At 39.8% G+C, this 7,975-nt stretch overlaps 1 long non-coding RNA gene across 1 annotated transcript; it reads right to left on the bottom strand.

The window, feature by feature from the left end:
• Positions 1–4,219: 4,219 nt before the first annotated feature.
• On the bottom strand, positions 4,220–7,961 carry LOC136289219 (uncharacterized). The gene is made up of 2 exons (XR_010720739.1): positions 6,170–7,961; positions 4,220–5,402 (listed from the first exon to the last, which is right to left on the bottom strand). It is a non-coding gene; the product is annotated as an uncharacterized lncRNA (long non-coding RNA).
• Positions 7,962–7,975: the final 14 nt, after the last annotated feature.

Here is a 7,975-nt window from a genome sequence, read left to right as displayed (position 1 = left end):
CGTCACTGGGAACATCATCTGTCACCAAAATGTCCACTGCCCCTCCAGAACAGGTCTTATTTACACAACAGATCAAGGGAAAGGGGAATCAAAAGCATCATATGCCATCCTAAAATAAATTTGAAGGCCATTTTGAATTTGGGTCATGGGTAGCAGTTGGGCTTTTAACTGTCTCTGAACATTTTTAATGGCACGACTATTCTTAGATGCCGCATGATTTAATTTAGTGCTTGGGGAACTTAAGGTTGAAAGATACAGATGCAGCCCTTGTCTTCTTGTTATATTTGAAGTAAGTGATCTAGTTAAGCTTTGGGCATATCCTCATCACATCAACTGGAATGACTTTATTGATTTTGACCAAAGGCATAACAGTTTATATAGCTGAAGCCAAGAGTTTGGCCTTAGATAGAAAGAGATGGGTAAGATCTTTTCTCCTCTGCTTGTCGGAGGTTTATTTTTTGAACAACATTCCAAAACCAAAGCAAAAACATCTACCCTTCCATCACTAAGAGAAGTTAATTTTTGTATTTATATAATGGTTCTGTACATGATATCATTATTTACATAATGGTTCTCTCTTGTAGAGAGGCGCACAAGGATTCCTCTTGACTAAGTTCAAGGTGAGTGATATCTGCAGGATAAGGTGAAAATCAACTGTCTGAACAAAAAAAAAACCTGTAGTATTCTTACTGTCTTTTTCTGCAGCTCCAGAGAGCTGTGGGCCTCTGGTAACTCCTATGCATTGCAGGCAGGAAGGCAGTTTAGATGCTCTGGGGCATCTCAAAGGTCACCCCATGCCTACATTTAGGTGACTGACACCCCAGATGACTGCATTCAGAACACATCTAATCTCCCCTCACAGCCAAAGGAGGCCAAATCAGAATAACTCATAAAGTCTAGGAAATGAGTCCTCCCATCATTAAATTCTGCAAAAGGTCAGAAAAAAATCACTTAGGAGCTCATCTCCTCCCTATAAAGAAGCTGCACAATCAGGTGTAGCCATCCATGCTGGAAGCACTGAAAGCTCCCACTCTTCCAACCTGGGATGCTGCTGACTGTAAGTATTGCAAAAACAGCCTCTGGTAGTACAGTTCATCTCATGAGTGAAGGAACTGTTGCAGGTTCAGTCTGATGAGTGCTTAAAAAAATAGCATTTCAGAATTTGGAATAAAACTCATGAAATAAGGGTTTAGGTACTGACTTTATCAGACACTTCCTATGAAACCTCTTGTACAGAATAGGGGATTTTCATACACAAAACTTCAGAGTCAAAAGTGTCAATAAACAATTTTACAGATAAAGTGGTGTGCTGATTTTTGAACACAGTCCTTTTTCTTCTGAGGCCCATGAGGAACAGCTGCAATTAACCATGAAAGAAGCAGAGGAAAGAAAAAAGTATTAATATTTGTCTACAAATATTTGCTGCAATTTGAACACAGTTAGTGGTCCCAGACTTAGTTAAGTTGGTGTGGTCTCTCCATTCCAGCAGTAGGATCAAAAAAAAGGTCTTAAGGTGAAGGAGTAGCCCCCTCTTTATCTTCTTTGTTGATTAGATATAATTATTAAGTTGCCTGATTTGATTTAAACACAACAGTTCCTGTCTGCAGGCAGAAATAGGAACCAATAAACTTCTGAGGTCACTTTGGAGCTTATTGTCTGCATGCCAGGATGTTTCATGGTTGTATTTCCATTTGCCTTTCATACGAGAAATATTTGGGTAATTTAGTCTCCTTGGGATGCCATCTTGTCCAACTTACCACCACACAGTTGTGTCTAAAAGGATGAGTTGAAATTTTCCTTCATGTGAAAACTAAAGCCAGGCTGCCTTAGTGCAGCAGCACATAAACACTGTTTACTTACAAAATACCTAAATGTTATATATACTTTGAAAGTCTTTTTAGCCTCTGGGCCAGATCTAGGAAAATGCTTACCTGCTTGCATTCCCGCTGTGAGAAATAGAAATCAGGTATGCAAATACTTTGAAGTATCTATTGCTGTGTTTGATCCACTAGTTTATATAAAAGAGCCATTTTCTTATAGTTCACCAACCTTTTCTATTTCTGACAGGGAAACTATGTTTTCAGGCAATCCAAAGGGATTTGAGCAACAAGCATTCAAGGCTTAAGTTTAAAGTACCAGACTTTGAAGGCAAGCCCCAAAATTCTAGGTCAAATTGGATCGTCTTGGAACAGACAAGGACACCAAGGTCCAAGAAAAAAAATCAGACACTGAAATATGGTGGCATCTGAAAATTCACCAGCTGCGTTGGGTGGTGAAGATTTCTGTGCAGTTCTCAGGCTAAGGAAGGTGACTCTGAAGAAATTGGAAATACCACATGGAATCCTAGAATGGTTTGGGCTGGAAGGGCCCTTAAAGATCCTCTCGTTCCAAGCCCCTGCCATAGGCAGGGACACCTTCTACAAGCCCAGGTTCCTCAGAGCCCCATCCAGCCTGGCCTTGAACACTTCCAGGCATGGGGCTTCCACAGCTTCTCTGGGCCATCCTGAGCAGAAATAAACAAGCCCATTTCTAGAAAGAGGGGCAGATCTGCCTGCCTGCCTTTGCAGGTCACACCCATGCAGGAAGCACTGATGCACATGAGTAACGCTGAAAATGTGAGCAGCCCCACAGCGTGACCCATACACAGGCATAATGGGACCCATCTCTCCTAATCCTCCAGGACAAACATTTTCACCTGAGCTGGTTGCCTGAGGCTGCATTTGGAAGCAGTGAAGAGAAAAAGGCACCTTCAGAAGCCTCTTCATGTCATCCTTAGGTAGAGAGAGGGAAAGGAAGATTCAGGTGAGTAGCTCACAAATATGCCTCCATTATAAATATCTGTCTTTAATCAGATGAATCCCGCCTATTCTCACAGTGTCCTCAAAGAGAAGTTCAAAACCCAGCGACCCCAGGGAAATCAGGCTTTGCACCTCTCAGTGGTGTGGGAGCTGCCATCTCTCTGTCTGCAGGATTTGCAGGTGCTGAGTGAACATGCCACCAGCTCCCTGTAGCATCCATCAGGTGTAAAAAGCCCTGGATAAATGGATTTGTGAAAGGTCACAGGCAAAGCAGATTTGGATCAGGCTTCACAGCTAAGGCAGGAAATGTTTAGCAAGCAGATAATTATTTCATTGGTTCTTCCCCAGGAGGTGGAGGCTGGCTCATTCCATGCTGTGCAGCAGCAGGTTCCAGACACATCCAAAATGAGGTGCAGTGAGATGAGATTTTATGAATACCAGAGGAATTTGCATTAGATAACATTTGTATATCTTCAAAGCCTTAGTATCTACTTGCAAATCTCATCCCCAAATTCCCAAAACACACAAAATTAATTTCATTTGAATAAGTCAAGGCCTTATAAAATTAAATACTTAGAAATCTCCTATACAAAAATAACAGGCTGCCCAGACCAGTGATGCAGTCACCATCCCTGGAGGCATTTAAAAGATGTGTGGATGTGGCATTTGGGGACATGGGTTAGTGGAGAACTTGGCATTGCTGGGTTAATGGTTGGAATTCTATGGAATAGTAAATTTTATTACAAAGTCTTTTTTCCCATGGTAGCAATTTCCAAATTAAAAACAGACAGTGAGTATGGAACTGGAAGGATTTGTGTAGGGGACCGTGTATAAATAAACATAAATAGGGTAAAATGTGGTCATACTGGATCTCACTTTTTCTTTTTTCGAGAAAAGTGTAATTCTGGGGGCAGAGAAATAAGTGAAGAATGTTTATTGGATAGAAAGTCACTTATTTTTGGGATGAGTTCAATTTTATTTTGCCGTGTTTGCTGTATTAGGGTCATCTCAGAGGTCTACAGTGCTGGTGTCTGAGAGAAACTTAATAGGAAACAGTGCAAGTGAAAGGCTGTGAAGTTCATTTTCCATTCAGTCACCTGCATTCTGTCCCACTCATCTTTTATCACAGATATGTGTTTAATATAGTAATTTGACAGAGTTTTAGCACTGTAAGAAATAACATAAACAGAATTAATTCACAAAAAATATGTTTTTGCTGAGAGAATGGCTGTTACCAACATTAAAATTTGAACATGAGTGTGTCAGTCAGAGCAAAACAGTATACAAAAATATTTTCTGCTATTTCTCTAATGCTAGTGAGAAAAAAAAATTCTATCTGTAGCTTTTATTTCCCATTTCACTGTTATTTCTCACACTTGCTGTAGGAATATCTACAGTCACATGGAAATAGATTTTAGATGTTACAAATCCTATACAGACTTTTTTTTTTTTTTTGCATCTTCTTTTTTTTTTTTTTTTAATTAGACTTATAAAATTGAACTGTACAGTGCAGACTTTACAGTGCAGACTTTTCAACTTCCAGCTGGCACAAAAGGATTAAATACATTAGAACAACTAGGATGCCACTCTATAAATCAAGGTGATCCTGGTGTGTCCATTCCTGCAGTCCTCTGCTGCCCCGAGGCAAAAAAGCAGTTGGGATTTTCTTTATTCTTTCGTAATCCACTCAGTTTCAGTGACTGACAGCAGTGGCAGCACTGCAGAGGCAAGGAACGGTTCTGGGGTTGTGCTGTGGGAGCTGCAGGGCTGGGAACCACGAGGCTGCTGAGGTGACATGAAGGGAGGATGGGAATTGCCACAGGAAGCCCTCTGCAGACCCCACTGACCCCTTCACCAAGTGCATTTGGGGCTCAGACACAGACATCATCAATTACAACACCTACAGAGGTGTTCATCTGGCCAAACACCTGGGGTGCAACCAGTCTCATTTCACAATTAGCAGAGGGAGACAGGCAGTTTAAGGATGTGAGTCATCTAACACCCTACATCGAAAAGAGTTGTCAAAAATGGGTAACATCCATTACACACCTTAAAACAAAGAGAAAAAAAATTGTTCTTCTCTCCACTGAGTATAGTCAATGATCCGAAAGTGGCCAATCCACTTTACCCATTTATGCCATAAACATTTCACACCCTTGAGGTCTTATTTTCTCTGCCACAACTCACAGCTGATGTGTCAACTGGTTTTCAGACCTTTTTCATTCTGTTTCAGTTGCTTGGATCATAATCAACGGCAAGTCAAATCTTTCCTTTGCCTGTCTCATCCACTTCATCAGTAGCAGGTGTTTATCTAGACCAGCAAATTCAGAAAGTTAAAGTTATTCTGACAGCCACCCTCTGAGCATGGGGTTGTCTTAAGTATTTAGCAATATATGTTTACATGTTAGATACAGGTAGTTGGTGTTTGTAATAAATCTGCCAGACCTTTAGCAAGCACTTAGTGCCAGTTTTCTTCTCTCTCTAGATGAATTATGTCAGCAAGTTCCGTTGACCTGAAACCAGAGGGAAGTGTCTTTCCTTTGCAGATGTCCTCAAGCCTTTTTACTCTTTAGTATGCACAGGTTTCCTTTGGGTCTGCCTAGACTGAAGTAAAGAAAGTTAGTTGTAAGCTGTGAAACCACCAACTACATCTTTCTACTTTAGTGCAAAAAAAGACATGTATTGATCAGTCACGTGTAATAGGTTAGACATTTCACTTCCCATTCTCCTGTTTTGCTCCCATAAAAGCAATTCAAGAAATATGAAACAGAGAGAGAAGAAAAAAAGGGGGGTTTTACTGCTAGGGTAATATCTCTGACTCTTTTAATGTTTAAAAGTACGACCAGAAAGGTGAGGAAGTCAGAAATGAAATTGCCAGTCCGAGAAATGAGAGTGCTTTTGAGCAGTGTCAGCAAAGTATTTCCCATTTACTTCACAAGATTTTCTATGGCAAGCCTTGACAACCAGGGAAGAATTGATGAAGTAAACCTGTGTCACTGGGCTGATGGAAGAGGTAACTGCAAAGGTGCTTTGATATTCCACTATAACTCTATATTCCACTAAACTGAACTTATGAGTCCTGGCATCTACCTCACACTTATACAAGCCACTTCAGATGCCATCCACATGGCCACAAATATCCACTTCTTCACAAACTGTTGGGAAGTTCATCTTCAGTATAGCTCATTTACATTATTCCCTCTTCTGCAGACAATTACCTATTGGTCTTAGAGATAGGATTTAGGCAATTGTTTTATGATCTATAAAAGCTTCTGTGTCAGACATTAAGCAGGGATGAGTTTTGAGGTGAAATGTGCAAAAAAAAAAACAAACTCACAACTATCAGATAGCAATTTTTTTAACTTTACTACCTCAGAAGGAAACTGCCAGAGTTGGAGTGGCAATAAATAGCCCAGGTATAGAAGAAGCACTGAAGGATGTTAAGGCTGTAAGAGAAAACACAAATTATTTTTTTGCATCAGTGTTCACCATAGCCTTTCTTTAGAGGTGATCTGTTTCAAATCTAGCTGTCAAGAGCAAGTATATATAAAAAAGTGATAAAATGAACAATAAAAAACTTTGAGTCCCAAGTGATAAAGGGATTCAAATACGAAACTGCTGATCTGTGATCTGTAGCCTCTTTCTTAATTCAGCCCTGTTACCAGAGGAGTAGAGTAAGTCAGCTGTTGCTTAATATTATTTGGGGGTGATCTGGAGAAAAAGAGATTAATAAGTCTATCTGTCATACCAGAAAATTGCTAAGAAAACTAGTGAGGAATGGCCTTTAGTAATGTGTGGAAAAATCTGTTGGGAATAGGTTCTTGATATGGGGAAAGCTGTGCTGCACATGGCTGCAGGAGCACTTTGGGTCCTATAAGATACAGGTGACTTCTATTTGGATCTTTGCAACATTTCTGACAAATATCCTCATAAAAGAATCTCAAGGAAACCTAGAAAAGACAAAAGTAGGTAGAAGGTGCCTGAAAATGAGGAAGCAAAGGGAAGGAATTAATGCTCAAATTTTCATTATGAAGGAAGACCACTTCCCCCCTTAGTGAGTTCCCCAAGTGTCTGTTCTGGGACTAATATTGATTAACATAGTCTGGAAAGATCTGGAAAATGGTTGACTAATGAGACACGAGACTGTTACTTATATAGAAGGATACTCAGAATAGTAAAAAGCCAAACTAGTGGCTGCAAGGCACAAAAGGATCTCACAATACTGCCTGACTGGACAATAAAATGGCAGATGAAAATCACTGTCAGTGAATGTGAAAAACTACAGAAGAGACAAAAAATAACAGTAGCTCTGCATGTGGTACAATGGACTAAACTACTACTCCTTGTGATAGTTTCTCTGAAAATGCCAGCTCAGCTTCCCTTTGTCAAAATGACAAAGAAAATGTTAGAAACTTTTTAGGAAGGAAGAGGGGGAAAAAATAGAAAACCAGTATCATCATTATGAGACTGTAATAATAGGTATTTCTCCCACACCTGGAGGGCTCCAAATGGTGGTGTGCTGATCTCAGAAAAAGAGACTGTGAAGTCAAAAAAGAATAGAGAAGGACAAAAATGTGGACAGAAGCAAATCATGAGAAAGAAAAACTGAATAGCTGGAATTTTTCATCTTTTATGAAGGGGAAGGGTATGGAAAGTGTTGAAAGCCATGAATAGATTGAAGACAATGAGGAAGAAAAACGTATTTGTGGTTTCCCAGAATACAGTGGATCAGGGTTCTTGCTGAAGTAGGCTAAAAATTAAAAATTATGAAAATGCTTTTCACACACTGACTATTTTGGTGAGGGAAATCCCCACAGCAGGGTTTTGTAAAGGCAAATAGAATAATGGGATCAAAAGAAGATTAAAGTCCCTAGGTTACTGGAAGCCATAGTTAGGATATCAAGAGAAAAATGTTCTATTTTGTCCAGTCCCCAAGTTTTTCTCAGTACATGCTACTGACCAGGATTAGACAGAAAATACTCTCCTTAATGAAAATTTGGTGTGATCAAAAAACACTGTTCTTAGAAAGCTACTTCTGCTCTGTGGCCAAGATCTGATACCTGTCACTACATGAGGTGCTCCTTTTACAACATAATAGAGCTACCAAGCCAAAATCCATCTAGGATCAATCTATACTTTGGATATCTCTTTTCTCCTTTTTTTTTTTTTCTTTTCTT

This window comes from Chamaea fasciata, unplaced genomic scaffold (assembly GCF_029207755.1).
Source record: "Chamaea fasciata isolate MVZ Bird 193981 ecotype frontalis unplaced genomic scaffold, bChaFas1.0.hap1 SCAF_5, whole genome shotgun sequence".
NCBI lineage: Eukaryota > Metazoa > Chordata > Aves > Passeriformes > Sylviidae > Chamaea > Chamaea fasciata.
This window is presented reverse-complemented; position numbering and strand designations above follow the sequence as displayed.